This window comes from Zalophus californianus, chromosome 9 (genome assembly GCF_009762305.2).
Source record: "Zalophus californianus isolate mZalCal1 chromosome 9, mZalCal1.pri.v2, whole genome shotgun sequence".
NCBI lineage: Eukaryota > Metazoa > Chordata > Mammalia > Carnivora > Otariidae > Zalophus > Zalophus californianus.
Genome location: NC_045603.1, coordinates 109,516,524 through 109,526,656, shown reverse-complemented (window position 1 = coordinate 109,526,656; position 10,133 = coordinate 109,516,524). Strand labels below are relative to the sequence as shown.

At 38.2% G+C, this 10,133-nt stretch overlaps 1 pseudogene; it reads right to left on the bottom strand.

Annotated features, from left to right (window-relative positions):
- Positions 1-8,601: 8,601 nt before the first annotated feature.
- Positions 8,602-9,603, bottom strand: LOC113921917 (annotated as a pseudogene).
- Between the last annotated feature and the right edge of the window lie 530 nt (positions 9,604-10,133).

Sequence of the window (10,133 nt, the reverse complement as noted above, 5' to 3'; positions counted from 1 at the left end):
AGAAATCATTTCATTATTATTAATGTGTTTAATTCTCAAAAGTTAGTTGTGATATTTTTAGTGTAAGCTTGTTTCGAAAATACAGGCAAAATGATATAATTATGTGAGTTTTATTATCTCTCCAAGAAAGCAAAAATAAACAGAAAGACTTATTTCAGATAAGAATAAGGACATCTAGGTTCTTTTTGCGCTTCCACTAAACAGTCTTTGGCAAATTATTTTAATTTTCTAAAACTTGATTCTGACATCCATAAAATAAAGAGGCTAGAAGTATATCATTCCTGAAAATAATCCTGAGATACACGCTACAAAAAAAGTGTTTTTTGGGCAAATGAATGTGGAAGTCTCTGTACATTGTTCCCTCTATAGGATATTTAGAATCCTCCATAAAGGAATTTTCTTATCTTTGTTTATGTCAAAATTTCCCAAAGTGATTTGGATACAGACTTCTTCCTCTGTTTTTAACATAGTTGGAACACATTTTGAGAAGTGCTGGCTGGATGATCTACAGGGTGTACTCCAGACCCCACATTCTCTTTTCTTATGTAATTCAAGGCCAGATAATGAAAAGCTGAGTCTAATTCTTTTGAGGACAAAACTCAGAATTCTATATATACATTAAACTCCTGTTATTCTTCCTAATAGTATCTTAATATTCCCACACTTTTAGTTTTCATCAATACCAAAACTCATAAATTTCATGCATACTCTATGGACCACAACTTCCTAAGTTACTAAGACTTTTGAGACACTAGTAAATTATCACTATTAGGTCAAACTTTACTTAATTACTCAACAAATTTCAAAAAGCACAAAAATGACAAAGAATTAAAGCCTTGGAGATCTAAACAAAACCTTAAGAAGTATCTTCTTAAATCACTGTAGCAAATCATTGACCACATTTACTCAATAAACATTTAGTGAAACTATATCATATCACAACACTATGACAGACATTCTCAAGTAATGAAGGAGAAATGTTCTCCTATATTGAAGGAAATTTTTGTCTAGCAGGAGATGAGATCTAATAATACGGCAGTAATAATACTGCACTATTACATTACACATTTAAAAAAATAATTATAGCAAAGAAATAACAATTGCTACTGTTAAGTCCTTACTATGTGGCAGGCACTATATATATACATTATCATTTATCTTTAAAAAAATTCCTAAAATATAGATTCTATTATTATTCTCATCTTACAACAGGGAAACTAAGATTTAAAGACATTAATAATTTGTTCAAGGACATACAGTTGTCAAATGACAGAAAGGATTCAGACCCAAGTCTCTATGACTATAGCATCACACTACCTTTTAAATCAGGTTTAAACATGAATGAAAGCAGAAAAGAAGGGATTAATGAGATGGGGGAATATTGATGTGAGAAGAGGATTAATTTATATGACTGGGTTTCATAAGAAGAATCAAATTAAGATTGCCAGAAGAGTGAGTTATCCATCTTTGGATATCTCTTTGTCTGAGTCAGGAATGAAAAAGAAATGGATGAAGGAGGAGATACATGGGAAGTGTAGGGAGAAAAAAGGCTTCCAGACTTTGTCCTTTCTCATGTGAATTAGGAATTCTGCAAACAATTTTTAATTTCATTCTCTCCTAGATACATATGTTTAAACTTGATCTGCTTTATTACTTAGCATGAGCCCTATCCCAAATGGAGTCAAGGCCTCTCCATACCTATGAAGTCCACCTTATGCAATCAAATATCAGGAGCCATGATTTCTCTTCAGAAACCGCAGCCATAGCTCTCAAAAACAACAACAACAAAAACTGAAAAAGCAGCCATAAAATACATATCAGAATCCCAAGTAACTGAAAACCATTCTCCCTGGTTTCATGGAAACCTATGTGGGACACATGTTCTCTGTCTTGTTATTAGGAAAACTTTCAAATGCAAAATACCTGTTTGTTATTGGAGAACATAAATTTTTTGTTGGAAGCCTAGAGAAAGAGAACCTATCTCAATCTATTGCAAATGTAACAGTTTACCTCACTTGGAAAAGAAGTCTTCATTCTTGGTTTATTCTGGGCACATGGATTCCTTAGAATGTGTCAGAGTTGATGAGCCAGCTTGGTGCCACTGAAGATCACCATGTGTCTTCCCTATGGAAACTTTACCTACTTAAAAGGATTGAGAAAAGAGCCTTCTTTAACCCTTCATCCCCTTTTCCACTTATAACCTTTGGACCTCATGAGGTTTAAGCAAATTAAAGTTTTAGATTCCACCATGGACTCAAGGTAATGAAAATCTCCGAGGTCTATCAGATGAGCTGCAAAAATAAAGACAGTATGTGAATTCTTTGGGTCTATGACATAGGTTTATTCAATGGATATTTAGGAAGGCTCTTGAAGCTCCTTATCCAGGCCTCATCCAAAAGTAAGCAATGGTTTGGGACCCAAGCGCTTTGTGTTCTAGTCTCAGCCCTGCTGCTAATTCACTGGGCACTTAGAGATTGGGTTAAATCATCTCTTAAACATCCTTCCAGTTCAGATTCTGGGTTGTAAAAGTGAGCAAAATAGAACACCTGCATTAAGGGAAAACTCAGCTTTGGGTGTGTGTGCACATATCTCTCAAGGACAAAGACAATTTTTCTTCTGGACACTTGGTGATTAAAGATTGCATAAGCAAAAATAGACTCATTCATGAAAATTAATAAATTATGTAATTGTGTAAAAAGTTCAAGCAGTGTGGATGGCAACAATTTCTCAACTCTATTCTATAAAGTGGCAAAAATCCATATACATTGGTCACATCTGAGAGAATCAGCAATTAGCCTTAGGAGTTTGCAAGTCAGAAATTCTATAACTCTGGATGCCTGGGTAGTTGTTGTGGTAATCCCAGACCTGTTCACTCTAAGTATAGGGATCTATGCCTTCTTACTTTTCAATAGGAAGAACAAAACACAGTTTTCCACTGAAGGAAGGTTGGGACTCAAGACATCTAATAACGTACCCAACACTTAATGTTATGAAGTTAACAATTTACCAAATTAAAGAGAAGAGCTTCCTGTGCCTTTACTGTGTGTTTTCTAATAATAATTCAATATGTGGTAGAACTATTCCCACTTGCACATCTCTTATGTTCTGCATATGTAAACATTTGGAAGAATGGTGGTCTGAATTCAGCAATGAAGTATGTTGCCTTGGGAGAAAAGAAAAGCTAACTGGTTGATTTAAAGTTTAGGTCCAGAGTTTAGTCTTGTTAAATCCATACTGCTATGAGATCAAAATTAACTCTAGGAAATCTCATTCTCTATATTTTAGCTGCCATTTTCTATTAATTTCCACCAGGAGTTCTACATGTATTGCTTTCTCTCCTTGAGGAAAATTCTTATTTTTTTCCCAGACAGACTTTCTGCCACATGATAGGAAAGCTCAAAATAAACTAGATTCTAAATGACATGAGAAAATGAAAATATCTCTCTATTCTCTGACCTGATATAAACCCTGGCACTGGTAGATGCTTACTAAATGTTCACTGAATAAAGTTATTAAATTAATGAAGTAATGGAAGAATCAAGAATTTGTAGATCTTAACAACATGTGAATATACAGAGTTTACAAATGTGTCTGTGATTCGTTTTGATCCTTTGTAAAATGCTCTAAGTTTGGGTTAGTGGGTGCCATTCAGAGACTGGCTTTCCAGCATTACCCTACTGGATAATTATAAGTTCCATAGAAAATCTGAGAACATCCTCTCTACCAATTCAGATTGGTCCTGGCAGACTTGAAGCTTTGTGAATTCCCGGTATGACAAATTGTCATCAAATGCCAGCAAAACGATGTCTGGAGAAAAATGTTCTGTTAGGTTCACTGAAAATGAGAACAGCATTTTTCCCTTTGGTTCTTCCTAGAATAATTTATTATAGCTGTAGAGCACCCCTTTCCCCAGGGTCATTTCTAAGGAAGTTTAAGTTCAGATTTTTCTCTCAATGTCTTTCAATAACCTCTTGTGGAGTGAAAGACACTGTGGCCAAATGTACTTTGCAAGAAATAAACATAGAATCAAAGGGAAACTACTTCTTTTCCCCCTCAATATGTCCAGTCATAGCTTTGGCAATTCTGGAATCAATTACTAGTAATTCTGCCAGCACCTTGACATTTCTTCCAGGGCCAGACAGAGGAGAGACAAAGGTGATCTATTTATATGTTACCACTGCCTTTGTCTTTTCCCCTCCTGTTCCTGTGTACCCAAGGACTCAGCAGTCATTACCTATATCTTAGTTCCTCTTTGTTGGGTCAAAAGTTAGTGAAGAGTGGTTGGGTAGATGGATGAACAACACTTTTATTTTCAGGCTTGAGGATCCTCAGCCTCATTGGGGGAGACCAAAAAAATAATGAAGAGACTCTTCCTACAAAATGAATTAACAGCTTTCATATAAATAAATGACTCAATTATTTTATCTTCTAAAAAGAGTTTACTCATAAAAATGAGAACAACATTTATTTTCACCTCTGAAGAATAATAACACCAAGCTATAAGAAAGACATATAGTGTGTGCTTAAGAATTTATTCATTTACCTGACAAATGTTTATTAAACACTTATTATGTCCCAAGCATGGTTTTAGTTTCTGGGGAGACAGAAGTGCGTAATATCAAAACAGACCCTGTTGTCAAAAAATACACATTCTAAAAACAAACAAATAATTTAATGTAATTTCAAATGATGTTATGAAGAAAAAGAAAGGTAGGGTAAAGAGAGGGTGAGTATGTGCATTTGTCTGAGAGGGCAACATTCCAATGGAAGAACCTGAAGGACATAAAGAGAAACATCAGAAATGAAGGCCCTATGATGCTGTAAGATTTGAAGTTGCTCAAAACCTAGGAAGGAGGTGGGTGCTATAGATGCGGGATGACAAGGGCTGGGCCCCAATGAGGTGGGCCTTTTAAGCCAAATTGAATTTGATTCCAAGTGTTACGACAAGGCACTGAAGACTTTGACAGGGAGTGATGTAAAATCTGATTTCTATTTTACAAAATCACTTTGGCTATTTTATGGGGAAGGAGTGATGGCAGGGAGCTGGCAAGGAGGCTTTTTCCATAGCCCAGGCAAGGAGAAAATGGTGAAAATAGCAAAGTGTCACCAAAGGATTGCATTAGAAATTTCTTCATTTGAGTTGATTGGCATGGATGTTCCCTCATAAATTCTGTCCCAGAGTTGTACTATCTCAATCTCACAAGTAAGAATGCCAACAGAAGCATTCTGTAATCATGTTTCATATAGTTGGGTGTGAAAGTCATTTTTCCTTTCTCACTAAGCTTAGTTAGATGATAAGGTTGTTTATGTAACCTCCTGAAATGAAAGAAAAAAAAATGAGGCAAATTATGTCACACAAATGAAAACACTTGATAACAGAAGGGGAATTGTTGTTCCAACAGAGAAAGATAATTGTGGGCTAGAAGGAAAGACAGTGATGTGGGGATTTGGGCACACCAACCAATCCTCAACACTCCCAGTAAAGATATAGATGCTTGAGAAAACAAAACAAAACAAAACAAAAACACAAAAAATGAAATATCCCATTGAACTGTTTAGTGATTTATTACATTTTTAACACCAAAAATCTAGAGAGTATGGCCAAAGAAAAGATTTCTGTAGCATTTCTGTGTGTGTTTGGCAGTGCAAGAAATGTAACTTGAACACTGAAATATTGGAATTGCCAGGAAATGTTCATGGCTTTATATAGATAAAGGAACAATGTTGTTTAATTTGGGACCACTGAAGAAAATTGGGTATATACAGACATCTGAACCATATAGTTCTCCTCCTTAAAAATAAACATGTTCGTACCATTTCAGTCTACCAGATACAACCTGAAATGAGAGAAGAGATTTTCATCTCTATTTTATAGGAAAGGGAAACACAGAGAAGTGAGCAGAATTGCTCTCAATTCCATAGTGACCAGATCAAGCCTTGAAACTCCAGATGCATTTCCTCATCGCCACTAGAGCTACTACAGAGTCTGGTCATCTAACAAGTGGCTGCAAGTCATTGTATGCTGTCTTTTTCTCACATCGTTCCACTTAGCAGGGGAATGAGTTTCCTTGGCAGAGAAAGTAGAACAAAAGGAAAAAAAAAAGTTTATTTGCCAAAAGAAAAAAGTTTTGAAGCAGCATATATGTCTCTCTCTCACACACACACACACACACACACAAATCATTCATCTCTTAGAAGCAGTATATTTTTATCATATTTTTTTCTACTTCTAGCCATGTGAAGATCTATTGTTCATGTAGTTCAATAAGGAGCTAAATAAGTTAAGAGGTAGAGAATGAAACCCAGGGAAAAAGATTAAAACATATTGAAAAGCTTAATTCTGAAGGACAGGATGAAAGATAATTCCACAGGAATCTACAAACATACCAATTTACACAGAGGTTGGTGACCAATTTCTACCATTGTCATTTAATTTGATGTCTTCTCATCTCTGGTGCAAGTATTCTGATCTAGCTCCATGATGAACACAAGAATGGGTTAAACTTCATGATGAATTTCTGGTTTATTACAACTAAACTTCTGGGAAGTAAAATAACTGTTGAACACTAGAATAGTTTACACCAAATGAGAGCTTTACCAAGTAAACTATTTCTCTGTGGCCCATTTCAACACTATTCTCAGTCCCCGTCATTTCTTTCTTTTTATCATTGGATATATTGTCCCATGCACTCTTTCCCTTGTCTTAGGTTTCCAATCCCTGACATATTTCAAGTCTTAGTTCACATCAAACCATATTGAAACTCAATGATTTTCACCTTTTATGAACCTCTGCAACAAAGCAGAACTTGAGAATTTATAGATATACCATTCATAGTTTTGACTGTTGCAAGAGATTTTGATTCTTATTACTTTCATTAGGCATGGATTAGAATCATGATGTGAAGGAGGAAATCACTGATTAGTGAGGAAAACTAGTCCGCTGTTGAGCATCTACAACTTAATGACCTTTTTGTTGTTCTCTTCCTGTCTCTGTGCACACAGTAACCTCCGAACATGAGATTTGGAATCTTCAAGTTTCTCAGCATATATCTCTGGCATATATCTCTGGCAAATCTCAAGGATTTATTGTACCTAAAGTCTGTATCACATAATGCAACCCAGGGTCCAGAAAAAGTCTAATTTGAATACTCCAGGAATTCTGGAATATGATGACATGCTTCTTAGTCTTTGGTTTACATATAAAGGCATTTCAGCCAGTGAGAAGTGGATTTAAACTTCATTTTCACGGTTCCTACTTTGTTTAAATAAAAAATTCTGGGGAAAAATGTTTTGGAGAGTTTGGAGTTCAGTGTGCAATAGTGAGTCCAATAATTCTACCGAAACTACAATATGAAGAAGGCATAGTGAAAGTGTCCTGACACTGCCGTACAAAGAAGGATTTCAGCTCTGATCCCAGAAAGAGCCAGTGGGAAGAGGTTCCACTCTCAGTCCTGGGGAAATGGCAGAGAAGCTGAAGTAGGAAAAGTAGGAATCATGCCATAGAAATTTCCATTGTCCAGCTCTATGAAAATTTAGGTTAAGTCCTTTAAAAATCATCTCTAACAATATCAAACTAAGAGTACTGCTCAGAGTCCACGTAAGTGTTGCAGTTGTTGGTAAGGTAGTTCCAAGAGATACAACCAGTAGTGGGAGATGGGATCCTCAGAATTGGGAGAAAACTGACCCAATCTGCAAAAGTACTGAGTTGACTTAAAGACAAAATGATATTAATATACTTCATGGATTGAGTTCTTTCTAAGGTCAACACTATGCACATTGTCTCATCTAATCCTTATATAACTGTTGTTTGAGGTAGGCATAACTAAGTCATTTTACTGAGCAGGAAACTGAGGCATAGAAAATTAAAGCAACTTAACCAAGAATCACACTGGGTGTAAGTGGCAGGGTCAGAATTATATAATTTCAGGGCTCCTATTTTTAATCCTCATGATCTATGTCTTCTACACAATGGTAAAAAAGGAATAGGAATACTCTTGTATTAAAGAACAAAGCCCATGTAACTCCACCTCATAAAAGGAGCCCTAAAGCTGGCTATCTAATAACAGAGGTGAGGTGAGGTGCTATATGATGTAAGAATCCTGAGGGGGGAACCTCAGTTAGAATGGAGCCCAGCCTTAGATGTTCCAGTAATAGTGATGGCCTGGAAACCCAAGTTTTCCCTTATAGTTTTCTCTAATATTTAATGTGTGGCATGCATCTAGTTATAAATTCTCACTTTCAGGGTGAGAACTTAGTCTATAATAACAATATTTATTTAAGAATACTCAACATTTAATTGATAGATTCTCATTTCTCTAAGATGAGAAGTTTCATTGTGGCCCTATGGAAATGGAAGGCAGAAGACTGACAACAATTACTTTTTTTTTTTTTTTTTGGCTGGGTACAGTATACTTTATTGATGGTACATGACAAGGCAGGGCTCCCCAAGCCCTTCCCCTTCTTCAGGGGGTCTGGGATGGAAACAGTGGAGGTCGGGAGATTTTCAGTGTTTTGGGGGATAAGTTGGGGCAGGGACTCCCCAGCAGCTGAGGGCCTCTTTCTTCCTCTTGCTCTCGCTGGGGCTGGTGGTCCAGGGGGCTCTTACTCCTTGGAGGCCATGTGGACCATAAGGTCTACCACCCAGTTGCTGTAGCCAAATTCATTGTCATACCAGGAAATGAGCTTGACAAAGTGGTTGTTGAGAGCAATGCCAGCCCAGGCATCGAAGGTGGAAGAGTGGGTGTCACTGTTAAAGTTGCAGGAGACAACCTGGTCTTCAGTGTACCTCAGGATGCCCTTGAGGGGGCCCTGTGATGCCTGCTTCACGACCTTCTTGATGTTGTCATACTTGGCAACTTTCTCCAGGCTGCAGGTCAGATCGACGGCAGACGCGTTGGGGGTGGGGACACGGAAGGCCATGCCAGTGAGCTTCCCGTTCAGCTCAGTGATGACCCTGCTCACAGCCTTGGCAGTGCCAGTGGAAGCAGGGATGATGTTCTGGGCAGCCCCTCGGCCGTCGTGCCACAGCTTCCCAGAGGGGCCATCCACGGTCTTCTGGGTGGCAGTGATGGCATGGACAGTGGTCATGAGTCCCTCCACGATGCAGAAGTTGTCATGGATGACCTTGGCCAGAGGAGCCAAGCAGTTGCTGGTGCAGGAAGCATTGCTGACAATCTTCAGGGAGTTGTCATACTTCTCATGTTTCACACCCATCAGGAACATGGGGGCATCCACAGAAGGAGCAGAGATGATGACCCTCTTGGCCCCACCCTTCAAGTGAGCTCCAGTCTTCTCCATGGTGGTGAAGACCCCAGTGGACTCCACAACATACTCGGCACCAGCATCACCCCATTTGATGTTGGCGGGATCTCACTCCTGGAAGATGGAGATGGACTTTCCATTGAGGACAAGCTTCCCGTTCTCAGCCTTGACTCTGCCGTGGAATTTGCCATGGGTGGAATCATACTGGAACATGTAGACCATGTAGTTGAGGTCAATGAAAGGGTCACCAATGGCGACAATATCCACTTTGCCAGAGTTAAAAGCAGCCCTGGTGACCAGGCGCCCAATACTGCCAAATCCGTTCACTCTGAGCTTCACCATCTTGTCTTGGGGACACGACTGGCACTGCACTAGAGATGCGGCTGTCTGTTGAACAGGGAGGGGCAGAGAGCTGACAACGATTACTTTTTAAAAGGCCTTTCTGTTCCCAAAGAACTTGAGTTTCAGTCATATCCTCATTTGTGCAAGACATATTAAAAAAGAGACTCTTAAATTTCCTGGACAATGAATGGTTTTCTCTTGGATAGCTATAACCTTCATCCTTACTTTCAGTTCTAAACTTTTAGAGCAAACAAGACATAATCAACTCATGGACCAAACCTGCAAAACATGCATATGTAGATTTATGTAAATACTCATGCAAATCAGGCACAGCCACTGGGCTTCTGGGAGGTTACAAATGGAGCCCTTGGTACAGCAGAGGTCAAATATCCTTGGCTTAGAGCTCAAGTCTACATGCAGATTTTTATAGGACAATGGCAGCCCCTAAACACAGCAGTCTTTAAATGCTGTGATAATTCTATTCCTGAGTAGTTTTCAGTCATAATTAGGAAAGGGTGACCTGGTTCAGA